Consider the following 13,501-nt stretch of genomic DNA (forward strand, 5'->3'; position numbering starts at 1 on the left):
CTGGGCTCAGGGTTGGTGGGAGATAAGCAGTGCCACTGTCAAAAGCTGCAGCAGACGATGTGGACCATGGCTGGGGCTTCTGTGCATGCTGTCTCCAAGCCCAGAGTGACATAATCAGCAGAAGGAAAGACGAGTGAGAAAGGCATTGTTTTGACATTTTCCACCCATGCAGGGGTGCATGGGGCAGTTTTCCATGATAAGTCACAGAGCATCATGGCCTTCAGGGACCCTCAGGATAGTGCAAGGAGAGGTCCGTGGTCGTCTCTGCCCTTAGAGGTGCACGCAAACAGGGTGTGTTGGGCGAGGCTAGTGGAGGCAGGGCCCTTCTGCTCAGTACTGACACAGAGTCACATTTGAGCATGGTTTGTAGTAGCCTGTGATGGGACCCCAGAGCAGAAGGAGCATTAAGAAATGCTAGGTTTTCCCAGCCCCACCAGGCTGTTGTACTGTTGGTGGTTCCCATGACGTGATCTGGCCTTGTGCTGCCCTCAGGATAGGTAAGGCTGGAGGGAGAAGGCATTTCTGTTTGGAAAACCAAAATGGTTAGAGACCCAGCCTGAGCACCACTTCAAGGAAGTCTGCAGTGGTCCACAGCACCCGGGTGGTGGGCCAGCCAAGGGGGGCTGCAGCTGCATCCCTGTCCGAGGCTCAGTGCTGTTCCTGGCCCTGCACGAAACGCTCAGGCCCAGCACACATCACCTGGGAATAATGTCCACTGGAGCAAGTTTCTCGCCCAAGAGAAAGGGGCTTGGTTCCATAAGGAGCTACATGGAAAACGAGGACTCAGAGATCCTGACTGGGGACAGCAGAGGCTCGCAGGGGACCAGGGTCATCTCTGCTGTCCTCACTCGGCTGGGAGTTGTGTCTGGACTTTAGCCACTGTCTGGAGGAAGCCTTCAGAGAAGTCTTCACACACGTTAGGAGCATCACCCAAGACAGATGCATGTGGGCTGCCTGCCCTCAAGCCCCGCCTGCAGCCTCAGGGCTGGGTTGTCTTCTTGGTAGCATGGCCAGGCCTGGCTGCACACACAAGTACTGTGTTGCCCCATTGCTCTCAAGAAATCCCTGTACACTGCAGAAGGACCAGGCTGGGCTTTCCCCTTGCAGTTCTCCCTCAAAGACACCTTCCTGCCACCAGCAGTCACGTCAGGAAGGAAACAAGGTGGGATCCCCAGGAAATGGCATTAGCAGCCTGAGGCACTTGCTGTGCCACTGGGAGCAGATGCCTGGATACCTGGTATGCATGACATAGCAGCAGGAGGACAGGGGGTTCTGCATCCTCCTTGTGCAGGTGGCTCCAGCCTGACACCAGCCTGACCTGCTCCGGGAGTAGCATGAAGATTCAGTTTGTTTCCTCTGTCGTCAATGAGGGCCCCACTAAACAGATTTTAACTTTGTTAAATGAACATAAAGTAATGGCAATGAGGATAGGAGCCGAACAGCCTGGAGATATCCTGGAGAGACAGATGAGCTCTGTGGAAGGGCCAGGGTGAGGCAGCGGGCCAGTGGGGTGGGCTGGCCTTGCTGGCACCGAACAGATGCAGCTCCATGCTGCTGTGTGCTCCCAGCAGCTCCATGCCTTCAGAGCAATTTCTAAATGGCTGCTGAGCATCACGGTTGGAAGCTCATCTTCCTCTCCTAATTAGTGGATCAGACAGTAATTTGTAATCCTTTTGAATAGGGAGATCTTAGTGTCTAGCACTGGAGCCTGGGGAGGACATGGGAAGGGCAGAAGGGCGCAGAGGTTGCCCCAGCAGACAGGGCCGAGAGGATAAAGCAGAAGGGCTTTCTGCAGCCCCTTCAGCTGCACAAGAATGGCTGTCTCCTGTATCTGTGGTGCAAAACACCTTCCTCCTCCCTCTCCAGAGTTTCGGAGCTTTCATTTCTCTCTGCATGAAGCAATTTGCGAGGCAGCCCCAGCAGCAGCTCTGGGAGCTCTGGGGACACAGTGCTAAGCAGGAGCAGTGCTGTGTGCAGGCGGAGGGGCTGAGGAGTGGTTGGTGCTGTGGGTGGAGGTCACACAGCGCTGACCACCTTATGGGTGGCATTGAGCCACTCCTTTCTCTTGGAGCCTTTAGCATCAGTTTATCTGGGCAAAGCAGATCTACCCTGAATGCATTCACATTTAGAAATGACTTAACACAAGGAGCAGCCACAAAGCAGGGGATGGGCTGTGGGAGCGGTGCGGGTGCAGTGCCTGCAGAGCAGGGGGGACAGAGCCGTCCCAGAGCAGGGATCTTGCTAGAGGAAAACAGTTCCTGCCGGTGACTTCAAGGAACACCACTTCCCTACTGCATTTCTATAGCCTTTAGAAAAAAGTGTTTATAATAGCACCGATGACTCACTGAGTGCTCTTTACTCACCAGTTAATGACTGAGCAGTGTTCTGAGCTCTGGTTTCCAGTTCCAGTGCTCTGAGTGATTCTGGCTTAAATAAACTCAATTCTTCTCTCATATTTCCAGTAATAGGGGAGGGTGATCTGGGGCATTCAGAGAGGGCAGGAGGTGAGCATATGGAGGAGGGCATCTTCTTACCCCACTGTGATGCTGAGGGTCTGCATAAGGGCAAGAGGCAAGAGGATAAGCAAAGTGGTTTGGCAGGAGGGCTAGGCAGACGTGCTGAGGCTTCAGAAGTCTCACACCCTGGTTTTGGAGCAGCTCTGAATAAAACCATTCTGCATGAAGGGCCAACATCTGCAGTGGCACTGGTTGGACAGTGGAGTCAAAACTCCTTACTTTCATGTGCCTGCAGCACATGCAGGTCTGGCTCGTGTGCAGGGCCCCTGGTGTGGCTGCACGGGTTCCTCTCCTGCAGCTGATGCTGAAGTGCATGCAATGGGGGGGGGCTCAGGAATGGAGGTGGACGGGTGAGCTCTACACTGAAACGGAGAGCCAAAGAAAGGCCCTATGCCTGCAGGTATGCTCCATCCCCACCCAGACTGCCTCCTCAGATGGTTCCTGCCTGTGCTCCAAACTGAACCCAGGATCTGTGCGAGCAACAGTTGGGTGCATGGGGCTGGTGAGGCTCTGCACGAGCAGTGCCAGAGGGGTCTCCTGTGTCTAAACCATGTCCCCTTCATGAGGACCAGGGGCACTCTTCTGGAGGTCTTGGAAGAAGAGAGCAGTGTGGGGACCTTGCTGACCCACCTTGCGGAGCAGCTCCAAGGAGCCATTGCCTCTTGCTGAGCATAGCTCCTGAGCAGAGCTCTGCTGGGGCTCTGCCAGATGGGAGCCAGGCTGCTGGGCTTCTGGGGTCAGTCCTCCGCCCGGGCTACCAGGGAGAAGCCATTCCCGCAGATGCAAACTATTTCCAAACTTCTTTTGGCAAAACTCTGTGCTTTGAGCTGCTTCTCCTGCTGTAACAGAGTCCTTCGTGGCTGCCCTGCAGCCTCCCCAAGCTGGAAGGTCTCAGCTCTGCTCTGCACACCCACAGAGCCAGTCCTGGGAAGGGAAGGACACGGCTCTCGCATCTGTGGGGCGAAAAAGGACACTGCCCTGTGCCTGTCATGAGCCCAGCGGAGCCCCCAGGCACAGCTCTGTGCACATGTGAAGGACAGCAAGCTCACCTCAGACCTTCGTACCAAGAAGGGAACAAACAGAAATATTTATAGGAGAATGAAGTGGATTGAAGAATTCTTTTCAAGATTTTTTTTTTCCCTAGCTTTTCCTTTTTCTCCCTGAGTTTCCAAATCTGGGCCAGAAAGCTGGCTGTTTGCATTTGTCACACATGCACACAGTGTTACATCAACGCATTGTCTTGACATCAAAGGGAAAGTGTGGCATTTTTCTGGCTGTGCAATCAAGAAAGGACACTGCCTGCTTTTGGGGGAGACGAGGTTATTATCAAAGAGTTAAAGACAGCTCCTGGAAAGGAGAATGAGAAATAAGGACAAAGAGCACAGAACTGGGAATGACAGCAAGGAGATGCAAAAACAAATTTTCTCCTGGCCTTTTCATCTTCCATCTTTATTAAAGCAGGGTGAAAAAGAACCTCTCACAGCACGCGCTGAGCTGTTATTTTAGAGAGAAGGAATCTCTAAATGTGGTAACAGCAGAGAGCTGGGGGTTTTGTTTGGGAAGGAGGCTAAAGGAAACCTGTCTCCTGCCTTAGTACAACTTTGACATGAACGCTTTCAACTTCCATGGGGCTCGCATTAAGCTGAGCTCGTGGCTTAGAGGTGGTCTGGGCACCCACACTGAGCTCATCCCTGCACAACCTGACAACCCCTGCAGTGGGGTGAGCAGGTGTGTGAGGTCAAGAGGTGAGCGGCAAGCACACACTCAGCCACAGTGGGAGATGCAGAAAACGTTTCAGTGCTAACACTGCGTGCATGTGCAGCCCATGTGCCTGGTGCAACAAACCTGCCATGCCCCAGGCCCACCTGCCAGCTGGGTACATGCACAGCCTGCCTGTATGAGGCACTGCAGTTGGCAAGAGTGAGGCTCTTGAGGCAGAAGGGGGCACTTCCCAAAGTTCTACGGGAGCCTGCAGCACGGCTGAGCCTTTGGCATCCAAATGAGCTCAGGCCAAGGAATGGTGTAGGAGGCAGCAGAGCCACGAGGTACCTGGAAGCAAATCTGTGCAGGCAGTGGCCCGACTGTGCCCAGCTCCTGGCATTACAGCCTGCTGGGAGTCCCTGAGCGCACCCAGCCCTGCCTGGCTGGAGTGGACAACTGGCTCCTCCCCTGCATGCCCCACACTCACCGAGCCCTCTCCTTGCTAGAGCTGGCCTTCCTGGGCCTGCTGGGTGCCAGGAGGAGCCCACCTGCCTCCTGCCTGCAGCTCAGTGGCAGTGGGGCAAACAAGCCACATTGTTTCCTAAGGGACCCCACATTCAGCCCTAGGTCTCTGATGCTCTCCACACCAAAGCAGCAATGCTGAACTCCGTCTCCTCTGCACACACCATGCAGGAATGCAAGCTAACCCATTTTACTGCAAGGTATGAAAAACAGTCAGGAGAAAAGCTTCCAAGCCAAGGATATGTCCTGCGGGGGAATTTCTGCAGGGAGCAGGTGTGCCCCAGCACAGCATGCAGCAGGGCCAGCTTCCAGCATTGCTCTGGAGGAGCAGCAAAGCGCATGGATAAGACAAGCACATAAGGCAGGACTTACACATTCCTCCTTCTGGAACCTCTCATCTGCCTCGGAGGAGCCAGGAAGGTGAACAGGCTCCCACTGTCCTTGGGATGCCCAAGGTCACACCTGGGAGCTGGAGCAGATGTCTGCTGCCCTGTGGCTCATGCCCACAGTGCTGCAGGGCAATCAGCTGGAAAGATGCTCCATGCACGTGGGCAGTGGTCATGGCAAGAAGTGAAGCCACAGAATTATGACCAGATCGGAGCAGAGGAGGAAATTCTCTCCAGAGAGTCCTCACCCTTGGGTTTTCAGACTTGAGGTGGATGGGGAGGCCGTGTGGGTGGGCAAGGGAGGAGAGCTCAGGTTGTGTAAGCTGCCAGAACAGCATCTTGGTCCTGCACCAGGGTAGCTCCCCGTGGGGCTTCTGCAATGCCCCCAGATATCCTTCCCCAGTCCTCCATGGACAGATTGTGTTTGTTTCAGCTCAGTGCACTCATTAGGGGAAAGTGGAAGAGTTGATCTGATCAAACTTGGAAACACGAAACACAAAAATAAACGTGCTGGGTTCAGCAGATGGAGGAAACAGCCTGGCAAGTCGGGCAAGCCATGACAGTGCCCTGCAGCAAAAGCTCACAGCAGCTGCTTCGCAGCAGCCCCCTCAGCCACATCTTCCCCACACCAGCATGTGCAGCCCTGGCCCAGTGGGGATCCTGGCCATGGCCTGGTGGGCTGTGAATGATGGGGTGTGAGCTGGGGGACAGATCTATGCCTGGTGCTTAGGGATTTCCTCCCCAACTCACAGCTGCATGCTGGGGAAAATGAGGAGGCATGGCTCATGCCTTTCTTTTCCCCCTTTGGCTGCCCTATTGCTTTGCTCACCCTAGACTCCCTGGCCATGGGCCCACGGCACTGCTGCAGCCCCCAGGCAGCCTGGGATGGCAATTCCAGGGCTGCTCACCTCCCGTTGGTGTTTAGAGAGGTGAGGATTTGCTGGATGCTTCCATCATAAACCTCAGCAGTGTGAACGATTATTCCTGATCTCAAAGGAGTGTGCTGGGAACAGAAATGGATGAACCCATGCACTATAGTACAGCGGCCAGATAGAACGTTTTATGGGGTATTTACTTTGCAGTGTGATGCTGAAGTACCTCTGGAGTTCAATCATTGCTGAAGTACATCTCCCCTGTCCTTTCAAGCTCATTAACCCCCAGATCCAGCCAGGTACTTGAAGGGTGCAGTGGTGCCTCTCTCAGGGGACCTCATATGTGCTGCTTTAGAATAAACCCCTCCAGCAGGGCAGAGAAGTGGAAGAGCCTTGCTTTGAGTTCTGCCTTTGTACTTCCCTGTAGATGGTTTAAGGCTCTTTGTAGCACGAGCAGCCCTTCTGGCAGTGTTCCTGCGAGCCCCCAGCACTGAGGGGTGCCCTCACGCCCAGATCTCAGCCAGCAGGAGGGGACCTGCTTCTGCTAGAGGCAGTTCTGATCTCACCTTGGTTATTCCCATGCATTTTGCTCCTTAAGTTTGGAGCTGCCTGACTCACAGAGCTCCTCCAAGCGCAGTGAGAGCTGCTTGTGCCTGAATCTTCTCATTACTTAAATCTCTAATGGGTTTTGTCCCTGAGTGGGGGGTTCCCGTTGCCCTGTGATTAGGGATGATGAATGTAAGCCCCTCAGTGGGCTCATGGAGATCTGCCTGGGAGTGGAGGCACTGGCTGCACCAGCACGAGTTCAGCACAAGTTCCCGCTGTGCAGGTCCTGCTGGATTTGCATGCTGGAGGACTGAGCTCCAGCATTATTATTCCAGCATGGATTTTTAGTCCTTTTTGGCAGATGTCAGCAACTCACAGGGTATAGCTCCTGGCCATAGTGGTCTCAGCAGCTCTACTCGTTGGCTAGATGGTGATCTGGTAGTTCTCTGTTGAGTACATCCTGCTGCCCAGAGTGTGCTGTTGATGAACCAGAGTGTTTTTCAGGGAATGGTGCTGCACAGATTGAGCACATTCTTAATCAGAACTCCCATCCCTCTGAGATGAATGCCTTTGAGGCTGCTCTGGCTCCCAACCTGATTGTATGCTGAATAAAGAGGTTAATATTCTCAGAGCTGGGAGATGCAAACTCCATTCCTGGGTCTTCTGTTGGTCCCCTGTTGTGATCTCTTGGGCAAGTTGTTACCCCCCTGTGCATCACGGTACCTTGCTGCAAGACAGATGTAGGGCTCATGAGATGCACTGGGGAGGGACTTTTTACTAGACATGTAGTGGTGGGAGCTGTAGAATGGTGAGCATTTACAGCAGGGGTGTACCATCCATCTTTGTAGAGTTGTGGAGCAGCCTTGTGCCACTGATCCCCAGCTACTGGGAAGTGATGGGGCTGGGATGAATCCGTCTTCTTGAGCTTCTCTGGGAAACCCCTTCCTATCTGGAAAATGCTTCTGGGTTTGAGACTCCCTCAGGGGCCTGCAGATACTTGAGGTTGTCCAGAACACTGGAGTAAACTGGCTTTTGAAGAAAACCAAGGCTGCAGGGCAGATCTGTGCTTTGCGCTGCAGCAGGTGGCCTGCTTGGGATAGGACAGTCACATCTGCTCACATCCCAGCTGCTTATAGAACTGGTGGAGAATGGAATGCCTTGGGAAGCAGCAGACAGCAGTGCTCTGGTTAGTGCTTCGTACTGAGAGAAGAAGAATTGAAATCTCTTGGGCACTGTCTTGGTCCTGGCAAAAGCAGAGGTGGAGCGTGGGGAGACTTTCCTTGGGCTGTGCTGGGAGGATGCAGAGGTGGAGTGAAGGCAGCTGAATGCCAGATGGGGAGGCTGCTGCAGCAGTTTGATGGCCTGGGGGCAAATAACTGCGGTGGTGAAGCGGTGGTGAAGCGAGGATGTAGAAAGTGACAGGAGAGGGATGCTGGGGGGGATGGAGCTGTGACCTTCCTGTCTGTACCACTGTGGCAAGAACCCTCTGCTCTGTGCTTAGCAAGTCTGTTGGCCTGCAGCAGCCGCGGGGCAGCAGCTCCACTCCCCCCCACAATGGTGGGATTTCTTTCAAGGCTCCCAAGCAATCTGCCTGCTGGCCACAGCTCCTCTTTGCAGGGATGGCCCATTTCTGCTGGCTCCTGGAGCAAAGAGATGACTTCTAAATTCTCTCCTGCCTTACAAACGCAGTTTGGTTTTGCTTTTTTTTCATTGAAATGTCTTTCTCTCCCCTTCCCAAGAAAGGGAATTGCAGCTAGCAGATCAGCAGCAATTAGCAAAGCAAACTGCTGTAATGACTCTATAGTGTGCTGTGTACAGCCTCTCTGAATGCCCTCAAGAAGCACATGCCAGGTCTTTGGGGATTTCTGCTTTGGGGAGGCAGGGCCAGGATGTGGCCCCACACAAGAGGAGATACACAGCAGGGGCTGTTCTGGGCAGGCAGCTCACTGCCTCCAGAGAGCCTGGTCTCTGCGCTTGGAGCAGACCTCTTTGATCACAGCACCGGAGATGAAGAACCAGGTGTGGGCTGCAGGACCAGCGCTGGTTGCAGGGTCTCTCAACAAGGCTAGGTAATGTGGAGCTCAGCAGCCAGCTGTACCTCCTGAGCTGCAATAGGTCCTGCAAGTGCCTGTGGCTGCCCAGGCTTTGTCAGTATTTGATCTCAGTTCTCCTTGTCTCGCTGCTGTTCAAGAGTACATCCAGGAAAGCGCTGGACTCGGGTACTGCTTTCCCATCCATTACTGATGATTCTCTTTTCATTTGCTTTTTGGGCTTCACCTTTTTAATCCAGCTGTCTCCTGCCTTACAAATGTTCTTTCCTCAATTACTTACACCCAGCTGCAGGGCTGGTTCTGCTCACCGCAGAACACGATGAAGCTGTGCACTCAGCTGGAGCTTCACAAACTGAATTCACGAGAACCTGCAGCAGGAGGGCCCCTCTGCCCCATGGGTGTCAGCCCTGGGTGCCATCTGGGTTGCCCTGGCACAAGGGGGGCCTCCACCCTGCACTTCCACTTCTGACCATGTCACAGGTGGCTTCTTCTGCCCATCTGTGTCCTGCAGAGAGTTGGGTGCTGATTGCCCACCTCTGCCTTCATATAGGCTGCTGTTTTTTTAATCCTTCTCTCTGAACTGGTGCAGATGCAGGGTTATGTTTCAAAGCTAAAGGAAGAAAAGGTGCTTTGCTTTCACCAAAGGAGGAGCAAGGTAGAAAGCAAATAGCTTGTGTGTTCTGCTTTAGCAGCTGTCAAGGTTCTATCTGGTCCACACAACATGTGCTGGTTGTTTGGAAGCCACTCAGGTGATGGTGACTCTGGATATGAATGCCTCTGAAGAAGAGAAGGCAGAAAAAGTCTCCTTTCTGGAATGAGGGACTGTGGGCAGAGATCCTCCCCACTTCATGATCTCCTGATAGGGACAGTGCCATCCTTTTTCCCACTTGGCATTTCAGGATCCAGGCATGAAATATGGGCTCTAGGAGCAACCCTCTCTCCTGCGGCCTGCCCTCTGTAAGTGCTCCTCCATCTCACGCACTGAGGGGGCTGCAGGCATTGGGGAGACAGGTCTTGCTTGAAAGCATATGATGAGCTGCCCTCAGGTGCCAGGGGAACCCCATAGGTAATTCTGCCGTGCTACTTCCTAGGCAAGGGACCAGTTCGTACCATTTCTGTACCAAGGCTGCCTTAACTCTTCTTAATACTCTTATCTTGAAGGCTCCCTCAGATTAAAGCCCAAGCAGTCAGTCCCCTCCTTGGATTTAATGCAATGCAGTTTTCTTGCACTAATCCGATCAGAGTATAAGCTGCTCTTTTCATAGTGTACGGGGAGAACAGATGTGCATGTCACTGGTACGGTGAGCTGGGCTGACAGAAAGCAGCAGGAGGGTGCCCTGCTCTTTGCCTTGGTGGCACATGTGGCTGTTTTCATGGCTTGAACTCCATCTCTCCTATAGACAGTTTTGAAATGTCTGAGCGCACCAGCAGCCTTAAAGGAAGAAGGGTTGCTTTGGAGCGGGGTTGTGGAGTCTGTTGACTATCTCAGACACGCTGATAAAGCTGACGTCCAACCTTTGGTCTCTGGCAGCCATGGAGACCCTGGAGTTGGGGTAATGGTGCTGGCCATTTCAGTAAAACCCTGAGGGTTCACACCTCAGAGCAAGGGCTCAGGTGACAAATGAGAACTTGACCTCAACAGTAGGACTGCCTTGCTGGGCTGTTTTTTCTCAATGAGTTCACAAGTCCATGGCCATGCTTGGAGCAAGGCTGGAGAAGTTAGATATGGGCTCCCATCCCTGCCATGTTTCTTCCTTGCCTCTGCTTCTTGCTCTGCTGAAGGACCAGGAGCTGAGATCATTCCTCTGCCTGGGGAGCGACCTGTGAGTGCTCTCCCAGCCCATCCTTGAGTGCCCTGTGGGTCATGTCTGCTGAGTGTGCTCCCAGGAAAGGCAGGGGCGCATGGAGAAGCTGGGAAGGGATGGAGAGGAGTGTGTGGCTGTAAGTGTGCACTGAACCTGAAAAGTGGTGATGCATCTTTGGTCTGAGAAGTGTCTTAGCTGGGTGCTTCCCTCTCTTTGTGGGCCTGAAGAGACCCAGGGTGTGGGAAAGGGGGGAGGGTGATTCTCTTGCAGTGGGGAAGGAACAGTGGATAACTCCAGTCTTTTGACCCTCCTCAGCCCAAGGAGAGTGGTGGGCACGGTCTCACATCTGCCACCCAGCTCTTCCAGCTGTGCAGCCAGTGCATGGACCAGCAACGTCCCCCAGATCACGCCTGACAGCAGCATCCTGGCAGAAGAGGCACCTCGGAGAGCAGCGTTCAGACTGTGAGTGCTCTGGGAACCACGGGCAGGGCAGAACCCTGTGGTCAGGGTCTCATTCCGCAGATGTCCTTGGGGTGAAAGGCAAGAGGAGCTTGTGGGTCTGGGGAAGCTGTGGAGTTCTCTTTGCTCGTGTTGCGGGTGCCCTATGAGGAAAGAGGAGAGCCTGGGCACAAGGCAGCAGGGATAGAGGAAGGTTGCTGCTGGCAGGGTAAGGGGGCACATGGGTACAATCCGACATGCAAGGTGCTGGTGTGGCCTCAGTGGCTGGGGGAAACAGATGGCCTGAGCAGATGGGTGGCTCAAGGACTCTGGTGTGCTGGAGCAAGGAGAGCCGCAATGGAATCTGCTCAGGCAGAGAAGGAAGCTGCTGCAAGGAAAGACTGAGGCTGCCTCCAAGGACTGCCTTGACACGTGGAAGGTGCTCTGCACATCTGCGCATTTGCATTGCTGCAAAGCACCGTTTCACATTTTCTGAGCGAGATTGTCCAATTCTGCAGCCCTCCCTGTGGGAGAGCCTATATTTCTCCCCTAAGGAGAAAGATGAACTTGTGCCGAGGACAGGGCTCTGGATTCAAGGAGTGTTTTTGCAGCTGCTAAGGTCCACCGGGAAGGAGTTTGTTCTGAAAGTAGCAGACACTTGAGAAATAGTAAATAGACAGGGTAGTCCTATGGAGGATTAATCACGTGCCTCCCCTGCATCAGGAGCAATCTGCTGCTGCACCCTGGGATGTGACACCAGCTCCAGCAGCAGCTCAGTATTCAAAAGGTCTTAATTTGGTCTCCCAAAGGAAGATGGCCATAAAATCCAGTAATCATCATGATAGCAGATCTTTTTGCCCATCATCTAGGCCAGTAAAGTAGTGTCTTTGTAGCCTTCTGGGATCATTCAGAAAGAAGAGGCGTATGATTTCCTGCAGGCTTAAATTGAGGGTACGTGGAGATTTCTGTTTCGTATCAGGTTTTTGACTGGCACTGCAGAGACCTCAGGGAGTTTTGAGGGTGAGGGTGGGCATGTGTACCTGAGGGATGGATTGTGCACCCAATAAGGCTGCTGTGTTGGGCTGAGGAACAGATCATGCACAGCCTTATTCCCTTCTGTGCAGTAGAAAAGACCATCTGAAAAATTCCTACTGCATAGCACATGCACAAACAAAACCCATCCAACAAAGCAAGCGTGTAGCGATGACTGAGACATAGCAATGGGTCTGATCAACGCTTATAAATATCTAACGGCAGGAACCAAGTGGGATGGGGCCAGGCTCTTTTCAGTGGGGTACAGCAACAGGACAAGGGGCAATGGACACAAACTGGAACACAGGAAGTTCTGTCTGAACACGAGGAAGAACTTCTCTGCAGTAAGAGTGCCCGAACCCTGGCACAGGCTGTGCAGAGAGATATCCAAACCCACCTGGATGCCTTCCTGTGCGACCTGCTCTGGGGAACCTGCTTTAGGGTTTGGGGCTGGGGGACTTCCAGAGGTCCCTTCCAACCCCTACGATTCTGTGATTCTCTGAATTGCCAGGGGAACACCAAGGAAGTAAGAAAGGCAAGTCTACAGTAGAGACCTGAGAGCAAATAGTCGCAGTTCTTATGGGTCACAGAGGCAGATGGGTGACGGGGGACGAATGACATCCTCAAGGTAGGAGAAAACTCTGGGATTGCCTCTAGGCACTGGGAGTCCTCCACACTGGGCACATGGCTGGGACTGCCTCTCTGCCATGGCACAGTGGCAGCATTGGCCCTAGTCCCTGGCAGGAGGAGTTCTGTTCAATAGCAGCAGGGCGTTTCCTGCTTCCAAACCTCCTGGTAATCACCTATCTACCACTTTCCCTTAATTGCTGTTGCTTGATTTCTCCCCGGGTTCTCTTTTATTTATGTAGGTGACATGTTTTGTTCAAAGCACTTAATTACCTCTTGGGATGCATTTCATTTATTCATTAAGGTAGAAATTGGAGTTGTTGGGTTTGCTTTATTTTGCTATTTTTTCCTTCGTTTTATCTCTCCTCAATACTGGAAGGAGAGGGATTAGAAAGTCCATATACATCCAGCCCATCTCCTGGCCCCAGACGGTCCTATTGCTCTGGCACTAAGGAGCAGCAATGGGAGTAACATTTCTCCCAGGAGGCTGATGGCATGCTGTGGCTCCTCAGAACCTGGGAGGCAAATGACTGGTGCCAAAAGCACTGCTGGGAGCTGCTGGAGGCACAGGCCAGATGACAGGTGTTCCAACACAGGGCATTGCTGAAGGAGGAGCTGTCAGCTGGGACCACCATTCACTGGTCACTGCAGTCATGCCTGGCAGGCTAGATAAGCAGCATCATTATCAGAGACAGGGCCATCTCCTTCTCTCTGACCTGGGCATGAGAGAGGATGGAAGCCCTGGAGTTTTGCTCTAGGGTGGGGACGAAGGATGTGTGCACGGGGTGTGCTCCTGCCCTGCCTGGGTGACTGAAAGATGTTTACTATGCTGGCATTTTCCCTTACCAAGAGCCTGCAAAAATGCTCCACACCTTCTACACTTGCTTGCTCAGCAAGGACACGAGGCATTGCTGGATGGCTCAAAGCCATTTCCAGCTCCTGTCATAAAGCCATGTCTACCTCTGCTCCCTGGCTCCATGGAACAGGCAGGGCACATGCAGAGCA

General features: G+C 53.3%; 1 protein-coding gene across 2 annotated transcripts in view; it reads left to right on the plus strand.

The window, feature by feature from the left end:
* Positions 1-10,741: 10,741 nt before the first annotated feature.
* Positions 10,742-13,501, plus strand: part of DLGAP4 (DLG associated protein 4) — a 132,560-nt gene continuing 129,800 nt past the window's right edge. The window contains exon 1 of one of the 2 annotated variants that reach the window (XM_042886649.1): positions 10,742-10,861. The gene's annotated coding sequence lies outside the window, so the exon portion shown is untranslated. The remainder of the gene's footprint in view (positions 10,862-13,501) is intronic. The other variant, XM_042886648.1, reaches the window with a different exon arrangement.

This window comes from Lagopus leucura, unplaced genomic scaffold (genome assembly GCF_019238085.1).
Source record: "Lagopus leucura isolate 7727_CA_CO unplaced genomic scaffold, USGS_WTPT01 Super-Scaffold_100060, whole genome shotgun sequence".
In the NCBI taxonomy this organism is placed as follows: Eukaryota; Metazoa; Chordata; class Aves; order Galliformes; family Phasianidae; genus Lagopus; species Lagopus leucura.